We start from the raw sequence: 17,004 nt of genomic DNA, 5'->3' as shown, positions 1-17,004 counted from the left end.
CTGAAAATATTCCACTCATCAGAAAGTAACACATCCCTTATATAAGTATTTAAAGAGGTTGCCCAGAAATAAAATAAAAAAAATGAAATGATGCTTTCTTCCAAAAACAGCACCACCCCTATCTACAGGTTGTATATTGTATTGCAGTTCCCCACTGACTCCAGACCCAACCCATGGGCAGGGGTGGCGCTGTTTTTGGAAGTAAGCAGCCATGTCAGCGATGCTGGAGGGTTCATAACTGACCCCCAGGGCACTGTCAGGGGGTCTTCTCCCATCCATGTAATTTTCTGACATCTCAATGACACGTGAGGTCAGTGCAAGTGGAAGAGATGGCAAATGAGGGTGGATTCACACCAGGCAGGTTTGTCGGACGTTTCTGCGACCCGTAGAAACCCACGCGCATCCTTATTTAGGTGCATGGAACGGATAAGAAGTCTGTGATGGGTGAGGGGGGGGCTGGTAATTTCACTAAGACTTTGGATTGAAGCTTCTAGACATAAAATTGTGAACACAAAGGGGATAAAGAGGCCTCATCCAGTGTCCACAGCAAATTGATTATTCATGATCCACAGCCCCAGACAGCTGACATAATGTTTTCCTGCACCGACAGATGTACAACTATTTGGATGGGTGGGGGGGAATAACGCAGAGCTCGCCCCCTCCCCGAAAATCATTAGTTACAAGAGGAGCAGAAAAGAAGAAGTTTTAGGTAATGATCCTGCTGTAGAGAACTAGAGGCACTTGTTACTGGGCTCTAAGGGGTTACATGTGAATAAACCACTAAAAACCAATAAACTGCTGAAAAAAATAAAAATAAACAAACTAACTACAAGGAAGTTCATAAATTTCAACTTACTAAAGCTGAACAGTCACACGACCATCTGCATTTTGCGCAATGCAAAATATATATCTGATGATATCCGTGTGATGTCCGTGTTGCTTCTTTTTTTTTTTGCGGAACCATTGACTTCAATGGGTCCGTCCGTGGTGCACCTTTGTGGCCAAGTGTAAGACATGTTCTATCTTTTGTGGAACGGACAGAAGGAAAGGGGTGGGGGGGAGGGAGTACCTGGTCAAACAATAAGGCACACTATGGTATTTTTGGTCCATGATGTCTGATCCGCAATTTTTGTGGATCGCACATATACCCATTCATTTCTACGGGTCGACGAAAAAAAAAAAAAAAAAAAAAAAGGAAGAAGGAAAAAAATTCTGTGTGGCTGGACCGCAACTTATATATTCTTCTCCATTTTGCCAACAAAATATAGCGGGTGCAGGAGGCCTCAATGTATGACCTCATGGTGTAGCTGGCACCTGCAGCCAAGCCACACTCACCCGCAGCGGCCAATGGCGGCACAATTTTGCGGTAATATCATGCGGCCATTGGCTTCCACCAGGGCGAGTGGTATGGCCACGTGTACGGCCAGTCGCACCAGCGGGCCATACAGTAAGGGTGCTTCCACATTTTTGACGCCACACACTGGAGTTAAAAAGTTGCAAGACTCAGTGCACACCGCACTTACGCAAAGTTTTGTGCCTCTGGACACTTTTCAAAAAAAATAAAAAAGTGGGCGGGGTCATGTATAGCCAGCCTGGAAGAGGGAAGGAGTGCAGATTATTCGGGACATCTAACCCAGACTCATTGCTGGCACAGATTTCAGTTCTGGTGCACGCTGCCGCTTCACTCAAAGTCTATGGGAAGGACAAGCAGATAGACAATTGCTCATAACTGGAGCACCCCTTCACACGTCCCTCTACCCCTCCCTGGCGTCCCCCATATACACATAATATACTCAGCCTACCCCTCCAAAATCAACGGGTTCAGCCTAATGACATGTATGGTCTACGAGACAGCAGGGACCTAAAAGGGATTTTAAGAGACTTCCACACAAGAGGACGACTTCATAGGGGTCATTATCGCCCCCAAATTAGATGCAAATTTGATTAGGACACAGAGCATGTGGACAAAGCCTCATAACAGAATTATACATTTCAGCAGATGCACTACAACCCTCAGTAGGCACACAATATTCACCCATATACCGCCTAATCCACAAATAATAGGGAATGCCCCTCACGTGACCCTTGACACAATGGACGCTTTACCCCATTCAAAATGCAAAGAAGTGAATGAGCAGGGAGCGTTCCCAGCCTCCCACCATCTGCTGTCACCACTGCGGCCATTACCCAGTGACAGGCGAGACCCCCCGGCCGCAGGACAGTCAGCGCTACCTGTACAGAGCACAAACTGCATCCACTACCCATCGACTGTCCGGACAGTTCCAGCCTCCTCGATGCGGAGGATTCAAATACTAATGTCAACACAATAACGGACTGCGGGCACAAACCATCAGCTCTTCAGCCAGGGACACTAGATGCTGGGGTCTGTAGACTTTTTTTTTTGTTCCATCACGATCACACAGTGCAGATTATGCGCGGAGAACACCTTTAAAGTCAGTGGGTACACGCGCTGCCCATGGAGACCACGGACGTGTGAAAGGACTAACGTGGATTTTGGTGCCCTGTGCATGCACCCTGAGGCTGTTGACAGACTATTCAGGTTCTACTTCCAAAATAGGGGACCCCCGACCACCTGATGCCATGGCAGCTGTGAACAGAGCTGGCCGCGCACATGTGGCTCCCTTCATTCACCGATATGGGGCGAACGAAGGGAGACATAAAATACCTGCACGGGACCCGCGTTTCGGAGAAAGGTGAAGTCCGAGAGGAAGACCCTGAATCTATCGGATATTTATAGCACACTCTGGTTGGATGGAGCGGGAGCACGTACGTCAGTCCACTGCTCCGTGCACTACGTCTGCTCCATGGAAATGAATGGAGCGCTGGACCGACATTCAGTGAGGGCTCTCAGGAACCTCCAGTTCTCGGGGTCCCGGCGGCAAGACCCCACCGCTATCCGTTATTTATCAGCTCGCTGTACATAGTGCAGGCTCAGGACCCTCTCTCCAGTGATCAGTGGGGGTCCCAGCAATCAATCATTACCTGTCAATCCACCGCGCAACAATGATTTTGCTACTGAGAGAAAAACATGTAATTTAGGCCTCATGCACACGGCCGTTGTTGTGGTCCACATCCGAGCCGCATTTTTGGCGGCTCGGGTGCAGACCCATTCACTTCAATGGGGTCGCAAAAGATGCGGTCAGCACTCCATGTGATGTCCGCATCGGTTGCTCCGTTCCGTGGCCCCGCAAAAAGTAAAAATTATATATAGCATGTCCTATTCTTGTCCGTTTTGCGAACAATAGGCATTTCTACAAGGGGCCACCCATTCCACAAACGGTCGTGTGCATGAGGCTTTATACTAAAATGAGCGTGCCGATTCCAAATATGAACTCGGAATTTGCCTCACACGTCTAGATTTTAACCCCTCAAGGACCCTGGGATTTTCCATTTTGTGTTTTCATTTTTAACTCCCCACCTTCCCATAGACCTATCTTTTTTATTTTTCCCATTCACATAGCCTTATGAAGGTTTATTTCCACCATTTACAGTTGCATACCATGTAGTAAGCGGGGGAAAAAATCCAAATGGGGAAGAATTGGGAAAAAAATGCAATTCTGATAAATGTTTTTATTTTTTTTACATTGTACACTATGCGGTAAAATTGACCTGTTATCTTCATTCTCCAGGTCAGTACGGTTACAAAGATACCACACTTGTATAAATTTTCTTACGTTTTAATACTGAAAAAAAAATATTATATATATATATATATAACCATATTCTGATCCCTATAACTTTTTGTGCTTATGTGTACGGGGCTGTGTGAAGGCTAATTTTTTGCGGGACTATCTGTTCTTTTCAGTGAGTGCGACTTTTTGATCACTCTTTATAAAATAAGTTATTGGGTAGTAGAAGTGACACGCGGCGATGCCCACAATATTTTCTTATTACGTTTTTTTATTTTTAGGAAAGGGGAGTGATTTGAACATTTTTTTATTTGCAAAAACTTACTTTTACCTTGGGTGACAATAACTGGCAATCATTAGATTGCCTATTGTGATTACTGATGTCTATATAGACACAATTAAACACTTCATTTGCATTATACCAGGGATGCTCAACCTGCGGCCCTCCAGCTGTTGTAAAACTACAACTCCCATAATGCACTGCTATAGGCTGTTCGGAAATGCTGGGAGTTGTAGTTATGCGACAGCTGGAGGGCCGCAGGTTGAGCATGCCTGCACTATACCAATACAATGCTCCCACCTAGTGGCCTGTATTGGTATAGTCATCTAATAGGCACCGAAGCCTGCTTGAGGCTTCAGCCTATTAGATCAATGTAACAGGTTCCCCGATCTCAGCCGGGGAACGCTGTTACCGGAGTGGAAGTGCGCGACTTTCCACTTCCGGATTGCGCAGATGCCGTGGTCACATTTGACCACAGCATCTGAAGAGGGAAAATGTATGCAATCAGCCTTATGGCTTGGGATGAATTTGTGCTAGTAGTGCAGAACTTCCTTGGGAACAGACGAGCTGCAAACTATTAGTAGACAACACGCTTACAGCATATGAACAACTTGGCTGCCGAATGTCATTGAAAGTGCATTTCTTACATTCCCATCTTGACTATTTCCCACCCAATTTGGGACACGTAAGTGACGAACATGGAGAGCGGTTCCATGAAGATATTTCTACAATGGAGAACAGGTATCAAGGCCGCTGGAATCCCAACATGATGGGGGACTACTGCTGGGAAAATATGACCGTTCACAAACGCAAAAGCTGATGGCTGAAGCACTTTTAACAGTGCTGGGCCTTTCTCAAGTAAGACTTTTAACTGAAAAACGCGACTTTTTGAAATTGTTATTATTCCATTACATTTTCATACACTGTTTACTACTAGTGTTGAGCGAACTTGTGTTTTAAGTTCGGCGTCTAAAGTTCGGGTCATCGAAGAATCGCGTTATGGATTCTAAACTCCGTTGTGGTCTGTAGTACCGGAATCCATAAAGCGATTTTTCGAGAACCCGAACTTTAGACGCCGAACTTTAAACACAAGTTCGCTCAACACTACTTACTACGCAAACTTTGGTAATTGTTGGAGTAAAACTCGTTCTGTTCATAATTATCCAGTGCTTTCCAAGTGCCTCATTCAGTTAGGGATACTTATGCATAGCAAAATTTTGTGACGTGTTACAACAATTCTGACTTCGGATTTGTAATCCGGTTTTTGCGCAGTAGCAGCCGAAACGTTTGTTTGTTTTTTGTTGCGCGGTGTTATGGAAAACCCCCTTTAAGTACAGTATGGTGTATGACCACGTTAAACTGTGGAGGTTTGAGGACTTGAGTTCTCGGCCTCAGTGTGTGAACGAGGCCAATGAGCAGCGATGGCCGCCACATCCATCATCAGCGGTAATGTCAGAAACACAGGCCCTGGGGCTAGGTCTAAAGCAATACCCTGCAGAATATGACAGCGGGGGGAAATAACAGAACGCTTGGGGGTCCACGGGAGGGACACGACCACCAGACACAGGGGCCCCCCCCCCCCCATCATCTATGGAGGGCACTGATGTACCCATGATGGGTGGGGAGCTGGCACACATAGGAGGCAATGTCAAGGGGGGCATCACATTACTCAATCCTTCCATTACTGTGCCCTAGAGGTAGTCACCGAGCTTTCACCTTGAAGGGGCTCTCCATGACTGTCTTACAGAAGACCCATACACACGAAGACATTGCTATAGGATATGGGTCTGAATAGGGGTCAGGACTGGCACCATGTAGCATTTATGAGGGCAGGAGCCCCGAATGTAATGGTAAGTGGTGGGCATCATCAGATAATATAGTGCTGCCGTATACATGGACGGTTATGGGGTCCCCACCTCATGGGCATGGCAGGGGGCTCCCAACCACCCTCAGGATACAGGGAGAAGGTTCCTAGCAATGTGTGTGGGTGGAGCAGTGGCCGCAAGGAGGATGTGCTCGCTGTTCCCGGCTCTTTTCCCTAGGATACCGTGAGCCGAAGGGCACATAGCGGAGGGATACGTTAGAATGGCGCGGAGGGTTCGGTTACTTACAGCTCAGGCGCAGCGCTCCTCTTCTTCTTCTCCTCCTCGCCGCTACTGTTCGGCTTGTTGCAGCCGCTGGTATGAGCAGAGAAAAGTGCGCATGCGCAGTGACATGACCAGCCGCCCCCTCTCCCTCTCTCGTCTGTGCGAGAAGGCGGTGCGTTGGTGTGCGCGCAGACGCCGTAAGGGAGGTGTGGTGACATTGTGGGCGGGGTCGGTGAGGCTGCGTCACAGGTTGCTAGGGAGATTGGTTGCTGCAGGAAGCAGCTGTGCTGTCACTCCAGTGGCGCTAGCAGTTGTTTTGGAGACACTGGAGCAGTCATGTCAGGAGAGACACACCTAGTCACTGCGGGAGGGGGCTGTCCTGTCAGGGGAGACAGGGGGCTGCACGTGTGCCTCCCGAATTACAGAGGGGCAAGGATTGGGGCGCTTTCCACAGCCGCACGTCTGACCTGCCCCATTCCTCTCCATACCCTTGTCCTGCCTGGGCTCCTAACCTGCCTGCTGCTCACTGACCATGTGTGACCCTGTGACTATGCCTGCCTAATGGTGCCCCTTAGTGCTGACCTCAAAGGAGTAATGCCCCCTCACAATAGTGTTACCCCCTTAGTGCCCCCTCACAATAGTGTTACCCCCTTAGTGCCCCCTCACAATAGTGTTACCCCCTTAGTGCCCCCTCACAATAGTGTTACCCCCTTAGTGCCCCCTCACAATAGTGTTACCCCCTTAGTGCCACCTCACAATAGTGTTACCCCCTTAGTGCCCCCTCACAATAGTGTTATCCCCTTAGTGCCCCCTCACAATAGTTTTACCCCCTTTGTGCCCCCTCACAATAGTGTTACCCCCTTAGTGCCCCCTCACAATAGTTTGCCCCCTCATAATAGTGTTACCCCCTTAGTGCCCCCTCACAATAGTGTTACCCCCTTAATGCCCCCTCACAATAGTGTTATCCCCTTAGTGTAGTGTTATCCTCTTAGTGCCCCCTCACAATAGTGTTACCCCCTTAGTGCCCCTCACAATAGTGTTATCCCCTTAGTGCCCCCTCACAGTAGTAATGCCCCCTTAGTGCCCCCTCACAGTAGTAATGCCCCCTTAGTGCCCCTTCACAATGGTGTTGCCAACTCACAGTTGTCTCCTTAGTGCCCCCTCACAATAATTATGCCCCCTCACAACAGTGTGACCCCCTAGCAACCCTCTCACAATGGTGTTGCTCACTTAGTGCACCCCACAGTAATTACGCCCCCTCACAATAGCGTTTCCCCCCTTAGCAACCCTCTTACAAAAGTTTTGCCCCCTTAGCAACCCTCTTACAATTGTGTTGCCCCTGCCCCCACGTTACTGACCCTCACACAATAGTGTTGCAGACTCACAGTAGTACTGCCCACTTAGTGGCCCCTCACAATAGTTGAACCCCCTTACTGCCTCCTCACCACAGTGTTGCCCCCTAAGTGCCCCTTCACCATAGTGTTGCCCCCTTAGGGATCCCACACAGTAGTGTTGCCCCCTCTAGTGCCCCCTCACAATAGTGTCAACCCTTAGCAACTCCCTCACAATAGTGTTGCCCCCTTAGTGACCCGATTCACAATAGCGCTGCCCCCTCAGAAAAGTCTTGCCCCTCCTTATCGACCCTCTCACACCTGCCTGCCGGGGAATGGTGGAGCAGCGGACAGCCCCTTCTTCACCATTGTATTCCACTGTATCTGCTCCCTCAGCACATGGATATATCGGGGCCATCCTGGAACAGCCACTGAAATCTGGGACTGTCCCACCAAATCTGTGATGGAACCATGCTTCATGTCATAGACCTGGAGTGGAATAAAGAAATAGAAAACTGCAAATCACGTGTCTTCAATCTGTGTCTCTCCAGATGTTCCTGCTCCTGCTGGGAGTTGTAGTTTTGTTATAGTTGGAGACCACTCTGGAGTACAGGATCCTGTGATTAAAGGGAGTCTGTCACCTCCATATGGCCATATACAGTGCTTACATGGCTCTGCAGCGCACCTATACAGGATTGTAACGGTACCTTTGTTCTTTTCTTTAGACTTGCACCAGCAGGAAATTCATATGCAAATGAGCACTCGCAAGTGCCCAGGGGCGGCGTTCAGTGTGTAGGAGCCCAGGCTGCTCTGCCTTCTTCTCACTTTACTCCTCCCCAGTCTCTTCCTTTGCCCGCCCTCCAAGTCTCTTGCCTCATCGATAGGTCAGGACTTGAAGGGCGGGCAAAGGCAGAGACTGGGGAGGAGTAAAGTGAGAAGAAGGCAGAGCAGCCTGGGCTCCTACACACTGAACGCCGCCCCTGGGCACTTGCGAGTGCTCATTTGCATATGAATTTCCTGCTGGTGCAAGTCTAAAGAAAAGAACAAAGGTACCGTTACAATCCTGTATAGGTGCGCTGCAGAGCCGTGTAAGCACTGTATATGGCCCTTTAACTATTGGAGTCTGACTACAAACTGTCTAATCTGTAGTCAGGTAGACATGACAGGGCAGAAATGTTCTGCCAAGAAATCGCCTGCACATGCGCTGTGCATTTTAGGGAGTGACATTGTTGGCAGCACTCCTCCTGTTCACACGGGGCGATGTTCTGCTGACACGTGGTCGTTATACGTCCACATACAACATGCGATCAGTGACAGGTTTGTCGTTTTATCACAGAGAATGGAAAGAAAGCTCCCATTCATTGCCCAGCCTAGAAAGGTGGGAGGAGGTAGGAAGAAGTGGCCGTCTTAGTATGGGTGGTCATATACGGCAGAGCGGTGGTAGGTACTGTGCGGTATGTGCCACCATGCTGTGATGAGTCCGTGACAAAAAAATGTTGGGAGGGGGGCAGTGTTCGCAGCGCATGCTACATTTTTTATTTTTCTGAGGAGCCATCCTGGAAAAGAAGAGCAATACAATCAAAATGTCATCTTTTTAGGGTCCAGGTTACTACCCAATGGTCTCCATTCCATGGATCTCTAGCTGGGAAGAAGCCACAACTCCCAGCTGTCGGAGCATACTGGGAGTTGTAGTTTCCTAAAAATTGGAGACCCATAGATTGGAACTACAGTACCTTGCAAAAGTATTCACCCCTTGACTTTTTTCGCATTTTGGTGCCTCACAACCTGGAATTAACATGGATTGTTTGAGGATTTGCATCATTTAATTTACAGAACATGCCGACAATTTTGAAGATATTTTTTATTTATTTTTTTATTGTGAAGCAAACAACAAATAGGACAAAATAACAGAAAAAGTCAATGTGCATAACTATTCACCCCCTAAAGTCAATACTTTGTAGAACCACCTTTTGCCACTGGGATTTTTGCCCATTCCTCCTTGCAAAACTGCTCCAGCTCCTTCAGGTTGGATGGTTTGCGCTTGTGAACAGCAATCTTTATGTCTGACCACAGATGTTCTATTGGATTGAGATCTGGGCTTTGACTAGGCCATTCCAACACATTTACATGTTTCCCCTTAAATCACTCAAGTGTTGCTTTAGCAGAGTGTTTGGGGTCATTGTCCTGCTGGAAGGTGAACCTCCGTCCTAGCCTCAAATCACGCACAGAGTGGTACAGGTTTTTCTCAAGAATATCCCTGTATTTAGCACCATCCATCTTTCCCTCAACTCTGACCAGTTTCCCAGTCCCATCCCCCCAGCATGATGCTGCCACCACCATGTTTCACTGTGGGGATGGTGTTCTTTGGGTGATGTGATGTGTTGGGTTTGCGCCAGACATAGCGTTTTCATTGATGGCCGAAAAGTAAAATTTTAGTCTCATCAGACCAGAGCCCCTTCCTCCATACATTTAGGGAGTCTCCCACATGCCTTTTCGCAAACTCACAATGTGCCTTTTTGTGTTTAGCTGAAAGTAATGGCTTTCTTCTGGCCACTCTGCCATAAAGCCCAACTCTATGGAGCGTACGGCTTATTGTCGTCCTATGTACAGATCCTCCAGTCTCTGCTGTGGAACTCTGCAGCTCCTCCAGGGTTACCTTAGGTCTCTGTGCTGCCTCTCTGATTAATGCCCTCCTTGCCCGGTCCGTGAGTTTTGGTGGGCGGCCGTCTCTTGGCAGGTTTGCTGTTGTGCCATGTTCTTTCCATTTGGTTATGATGGATATGATGGTGCTCCTGGAGATCATCAAAGATTTGGATATTTTTGTATAACCTAACCCTGACTTGTACTTCTCAACAACATTGCCCCTTACTTGTTTGGAGAGTTCCTTGGTCTTCATGGCAGTGTTTGGTTAGTGATGCCTCTTGCTTAGGTGTGTATATGTAATGACAGATCATGTGACACTTAGATTGCACATAGGTGACATCAGTTCACTAATTATGTGACTTCTTTATGTGAGCTTTTTATGGGCTTCCTAACAAAGGGGGTGAATACATACGCACATGCCAATTTTATGTTCTCTATTTCTAAACAATAGTTTATTTATATATTTTTCTCATTTCACTTCACCAACTTAGACTATTGTGTTCTGATCCATCACATAAAATTCAGATTAACAAAACATTGAACTTAAGGCTGTAATGTAATAAAACACGAAAAAAGTCAAGGGAGGTGAATACTTCTGCAAGGCACTGTACTTCTATAACTGAAGTAAACATATAGCATACAACTATACTTCCACTTTCTATTAGATCAGATTTTTACAGTAGATGTATGATGCCTGCTTCTACTTAACTCCTTAAAAGGGTTCTCCGGGAATAAAGACTTTTTCTCTAATGCCCACAGACTGCCTCCTTCATACTTACTTTGTCCCCACCACTTCTGTCCTCCCCGCTGGCTCTTGCTTGTCAATCTTCCGGTCCCTGGACTGTTTTCCCCCGGGGGGCCGCTTGTGGCCATGTCACCGCTAAAGACAGTTATTGGCTGCAGCAGAACATGACCATGCACCTCCGGGGACTGTAACATCGACATGTGGACGCTGCATAAAACTAATGTCAGCAGTACCAGCCAACCATCTAATGTGTTTGGGAGACTCCCAACTCTTTTTTAATTAGGTTTTCAGATTTTTTAATACTGATGACTTATGCTCTGGATAGGTCATCAGTATCTGATCGGTGGGGGTCCACCTAGGACCCTTGCCGATCATGTGCTTGAGAAGTCACCGGTGCTCCTGTGAGAGCTCACCAAGCACAGCGCCGTACATTGTATTGTGGCTGTGCTTGGTATCGCGCTCATCCCCATTTACTTCTATAGGGCTGAGCTGCTGCTAGGCCACTCTACCTTCTCAAACAGCTGAGCGGCGGGGTCCCGGGTGTCGGACTCCCCACCGATCAGATACTGATCACCTATCCAGAGGATAGGGACCTGTCAGCAGCTTTGTGACATAACTTTCTTCTCCAAAATCATAGGATGTCTTCTCCAACTCCCACATATGCACCATGGAGCGTGGAATCGGTGCCTGCACAGTAGCTTTTCCTGGTTGTAGTGGCGTCAGCCTTAGACACAGAAATTGGCACATGTGCAATACATCTTTAGAGCCTATACCCGCAGCATGGAAAAGCACTGCGCAGGCACCGGGGCCTCACTGCATGGCGCAAATCTTTCATGATGGTGAAGGGTTTGGTAGGGTTTCTAGAGTCCAGATATGAAGATATGAAAGAGAAGGATCTTCTAGGATAATACATTCCCTGCAGGCTGACGTCTAAACCTAGAAACACATTGACATCACTGACCTGAATGTGATTACAATCCTCGTCCCATGATAATGTGAACTTACTATGAGCCATCACTTAGTCTCAGCACATATTGAAATAGTACAAGGAAGCAATCTGTCTGCTAATCATAGAATCGCAGCCCCTGCGAATTTCCCATTCCTGAGATGATTAGCTATTGTGTATTCAACATGCTAAGTGGATAGTAATATCCTGAGACTGACTTGTCCCTATTTTTATCATAATTATATTTAGATGTGTGTATTATGTCGGTGTGTGTGCTGCATAACAATAACGTAGTAATCTTTATACCCACTGCACCACTATACCCAGTCCACCATAACTGGTTCACTTCTATATCCAGTACACCATAACTAGTTCCCTACTACATCTAGTATAGCACTATACCCAGTCCACCATAACTGGTTCACTACTACAGTCAGGTCCATAAATATTGGGACATCGGCACAATTGTAACATTTTTGGCTCTATACACCCACACAATGGATTTGAAATGAAACGAACAAGATGTGCTTTACCTGCAGACTGTCAGCTTTAATTTGAGGGTATTTACATCCAAATCAGGTGAACGGTGTAGGAATTACAACAGTTTGCATATGTGCCTCCCACTTGTTAAGGAACCAAAAGTAATGGGACAATTGGCTCTTCAGCTGTTCCATGGCCAGGTGTGTGTTATTCCCGCATTATCCCAATTACAATGAGGAGATAAAAGGTCCAGAGTTCATTTCAAGTCTGCTATTTGCATTTGGAATCTGTTGCTGTCAACTCTCAAGATGAGATCCAAAGAGCTGTCACTATCAGTGAAGCAAGCTATCATTAGGCTGAAAAAACAAAACAAACCCATCAGCTCAGGTGAGCTCAGCAACACTCTAAAAGACCCGGAAGACCACGAAAAACAGCTGTGGTGGATGACCGAAGAATTCTTTCCCTGGTGAAGAAAACACCCTTCACAACAGTTGGCCGGATCAAGAACACTCTCTAGGAGGTAGGTGTATGTGTGTCAAAGTCAACAATCAGGAGAAGACTTCACCAGAGTGAATACAGAGGGTTCACCACAAGATGGAAACCATTGGTGAGCCTCAAAAACAGGAAGGCCAGATTAGATTTTGCCAAACGACATCTAAAAAAGCCTTTACAGTTCTAAAACAACATCCTATGGACAGATGAGACCAAGATCAACTTGTACCAGAGTGATGGGAAGAGAAGAGAATGGAGAAGGAAAGGAACTGCTCATGATCCTAAGCATACCACCTCATCAGTGAAGCATGGTGGTGGTAGTGTCATGGCGTGGGCATGTATGGCTGCCAATGGAACTGGTTCTCTTGTATTTATTGATGATGTGACTGCTGACAAAAGCAGCAGGGTGAATTCTGAAGTGTTTCGGGCAGTATTATCTGCTCATAGTCAGCCAAATGCTTCAGAACTCATTGGACGGCGCTTCACAGTGCAGATGGACAATGACCCAAAGCATACTGCAAGAGCAACCAAAGAGTTTTTTAAGAGAAAGAAGTGGAATGTTATGCAATGGCCGAGTCAATCACCTGACCTGAATCCGATTGAGCATGCATTTCACTTGCTGAAGACAAAACTGAAGGCAAAATGCCCAAAGAACAGGCAGGAACTGAAGACAGTTGCAGTAGAGGCCTGGCAGAGCATCACCAGGGATGGAACCCAGCGTATGGTGATGTCTATGCGTTCCAGACTTCAGGCTGTAATTGACTGCAAAGGATTTGCAACCAAGTATTAAAAAGTGAAAGTTTGATTTATGATTATTATTATGTCCCATTACTTTTGGTTCCTTAACAAGTGGGAGGCACATATGCAAACTGTTGTAATTTCTACAGCGTTCACCTGATTTGGATGTAAATACCCTCAAATTAAAGCTGACAGTCTGCAGGTAAAGCACATCCTGTTTGTTTAATTTCAAATAGTCCATTGTGGTGGTGTATAGAGCCACAAATGTTAGAATTGTGTCGATGTTCCAATATTTATGGACCTGACTGTATATCCAGTATAGCACTATACCCAGTACACCATAACTAGTTCACTACTATATCCACTACACCACTATACCCAGTACACCATAACTAGTTCACTACTATATCCAGTATAGCATTATACCCAGTACACCATAACTAGTTCACTACTACATCCAGTATAGCACTATACCCAGTACACATACCTAGTTCACTACTATATCCAGTATAGCACTATACCCAGTACACATACCTAGTTCACTACTATATCCAGTATAGCACTATACCCAGTACACATACCTAGTTCACTACTATATCCAGTATAGCACTATACCCAGTACACATACCTCGTTCACTACTACATCCAGTATAGCACTATACCCAGTACACATACCTCGTTCACTACTACATCCAGTATAGCACTATACCCAGTACACATACCTAGTTCACTACTATATCCAGTATAGCACTATACCCAGTACACATACCTCGTTCACTACTACATCCAGTATAGCACTATACCCAGTACACATACCTAGTTCACTACTATATCCAGTATAGCACTATACCCAGTACACATACCTCGTTCACTACTACATCCAGTATAGCACTATACCCAGTACACATACCTAGTTCACTACTATATCCAGTATAGCATTATACCCAGTACACCATGATAACTATTAGATTGTGACAGAACTGCTCAACATTTTTTATAAAGGCCAATTGAAAATATGATTTTTAGCCAAAAATGAGTAAAATTCATAAACACGGCCATATTTCACCTTAAGGACCAGGCCATTTTTTGCAAATCTGACCATTGTCACTTGTTGTTATGTGGTGATAACTTTAAAATGCTTTTACTTATCCAGGCCATTCTGAGATTGTTTTTTTGTCACATATTGTACTTCATGACACTGGTAAAATGGAGTAAAAATAATTCATTTTTATTTATAGAAAAAATACTAAATTTACCCAAAAATTTTTAAAATTAGCAAATTTCCAAGTTTCAATTTCTCTACCTCTATAATACATAGTAATACCCACAAAAATAGTTATTAATTTACATTCCCCATATGTCTACCTTATGTTTGGATCATTTTGGAAATTATATTTTATTCTTTGGGGATGTTACAAGGTAAATCTTGAAGTTTTTCAGAAATTTTCTAAAACCCACTTTTTAAGGACCAGTTCAGGTCTGAAGTCACTTTGTGAGGCTTACATAATAAAAACCACCCAAAAATTACTCCATTCTAGAAACTACACCCATCAAGGTATTCAAAACTGATTTTACAAACATCGTTAACCCTTTAGGTGTTCCACAAGAGTTAATTGCAAATGGAGAAAAAAATTCAGAATTATGATTTTTGGGCAAATTTTCCATTTTAATCCATTTTTTCCAGTAACAAAGCAAGGGTACACAGCCAAACAAAATTCAATATTTATTGCCCTGATTCTGTAGTTTTTAGAAACACCCCATATGTGGTCGTAAACTGCTGTATGGGCACATGGTAGGGCGTAGAGGGAAATGAGCGCCGTGTGGGTTTTGGAAGGCAGATTTTGCTGGATTGGTTTATTTACACCGTGTCCCATTTAAAGCCCCCCTGATGCACCCCTACAGTAGAAACTCCAGAAAAGTGACCCAATCTAAGAAACTACACCCCTCAAGGTATTCAAAACTGAGTTTACAAACTTTGTTAACCCTTTAGGTGTTCCACAAGAGTTATTGGCAAATGGAGTACGTCATGTGTCCCCAACAGGTTAAACAATCATGGACCACTTTTAAAAGTGCCAAGGGATCACCTTGTCCCTTTCTCCTGTTTTTTTGGGGGAAAGAAATTCCATGGCACTCAATATATTTCACCAATGCTTTTTTAAAGGGAATGTGCCATCTGAAAATTGCCTGTTGGTTAAATCATGTTTTTTTGTGAAAGGGTAACTGTCATTTCACTTTGTTTTGAATATAGTGTAGGGACAGGGATGTTAAACATTTCTGTAATATACTTTATTAGGAAAATATGTTTCTTTGTACTAGAAAACAGAGCATAAAGACTCTTCTTAATGAAGCTCTAACTGAGTGTTGATAAGGAGAGTCTGTCTTCAGTCTTCAGTTGTACTGAGCGCTGAGGAAGCCTGAGTGTAACAAGTCAGATAGGCAGGTTGACGGTGAGTGATAGTTAGGGAACATGGACATAGTCAGGGACTGGGGTAGTGACAAAAGGTAGGCCGGAAACCTCTGTTGTTACACATAGGCCTCTTCAGCGATCAGTAGAACTGAAGACAGATTCTCCTTAGCAACATTAAGTTTGGGCTTTACTAAAGGTACTTTCACACTTGCGTCGGAACTTCCCGCCGGATCCGCCGATCTGCCGCTGCCTGAAAGCATTTGTGAGACGGATCCGGATGCGGATCCGTCTCACAAATGCATTGCAAGGACGGATCCATCTCTCCGCTTGTCATGCGGACCGACGGATCCGTCTTGTACATTTTTTCAAATTTATACCGATCTGCGCATGCGCATGCCGGAATGACGGATCCGGCATTCCGGTATTCTGAATGCTGGATACGGCGCTAATACATTCCTATGGGATGTTTAGGTCTTCCGTTTGTTTTGCCGGAGAGAAAACCGTAGCATGCTGCGGTTTTCTCTTTTGCCTGAACAGTCAAGACGACTGAACTGAAGACATCCTGATGCAAACTGAACGGATTACTCTCCATTCAGAATGCATGGGTATAACACTAATCAGTTCTTTTCCGGTATAGAGCCCTTGTGACGGAACTCTATGCCGGAAAAGAAAAACACAAGTGTGAAAGTACCCTAAGAAGACTTTTTACTCCCTGTTTTCTAGAGCAAAGAAACATTGTAACGCCCCAGAGGTGCATTACCACCTTTTACGCCTCTCCACTATCTTCTATGGCTAATATTATGTCATTCTATGCATTTGTTCCATATCTTGCAAAATGTGTATTCATTATCATGCAACTGTTATGTACAATGTAATGTGCCTGGTTCACCAGCAGATGGCGGCGAGTATGGCAGAGCTACAGGGACAGAGGATGGAACCTTCTTTCCATTCTCTCCTTTTCGTCTAAGGAGGAGTTTAGGTAGTGCAAGTCAGTGTGTGGTGTACCCCCTGTCCAAGGGAGGTTGTGCTGCAGGGAGCTCGTCCCTCCTGGGTGATCCCTGCCTTAGCCTGCAGAGCACCAGAGCACCCCTTTAAATGGAAGAAAGTAGTACTTGTTTTCGTGGCGCCAGTTGCAATGAAGCAACAAGGGCACATGGCCCCTTTTAGTGATACTGTGATGGTACCCAGGTGTAGGAATGGCAGAG

The 17,004-nt window shown here is 45.6% G+C and overlaps 1 protein-coding gene across 2 annotated transcripts in view; it reads right to left on the bottom strand.

The window, feature by feature from the left end:
* The window catches only part of CYRIA (CYFIP related Rac1 interactor A), a 106,416-nt gene extending 100,262 nt beyond the window's left edge, over positions 1-6,154 (bottom strand). For both annotated transcript variants that reach the window (XM_044291972.1, XM_044291969.1), the window contains exon 1: positions 6,042-6,154. The gene's annotated coding sequence lies outside the window, so the exon portion shown is untranslated. The remainder of the gene's footprint in view (positions 1-6,041) is intronic.
* Between the last annotated feature and the right edge of the window lie 10,850 nt (positions 6,155-17,004).

The sequence above is a fragment of the Bufo gargarizans genome, chromosome 4 (genome assembly GCF_014858855.1).
Source record: "Bufo gargarizans isolate SCDJY-AF-19 chromosome 4, ASM1485885v1, whole genome shotgun sequence".
In the NCBI taxonomy this organism is placed as follows: domain Eukaryota; kingdom Metazoa; phylum Chordata; class Amphibia; order Anura; family Bufonidae; genus Bufo; species Bufo gargarizans.
Note: the sequence above shows the minus strand (reverse complement) of the source record. Positions and strands in the feature narration are given on the sequence as shown.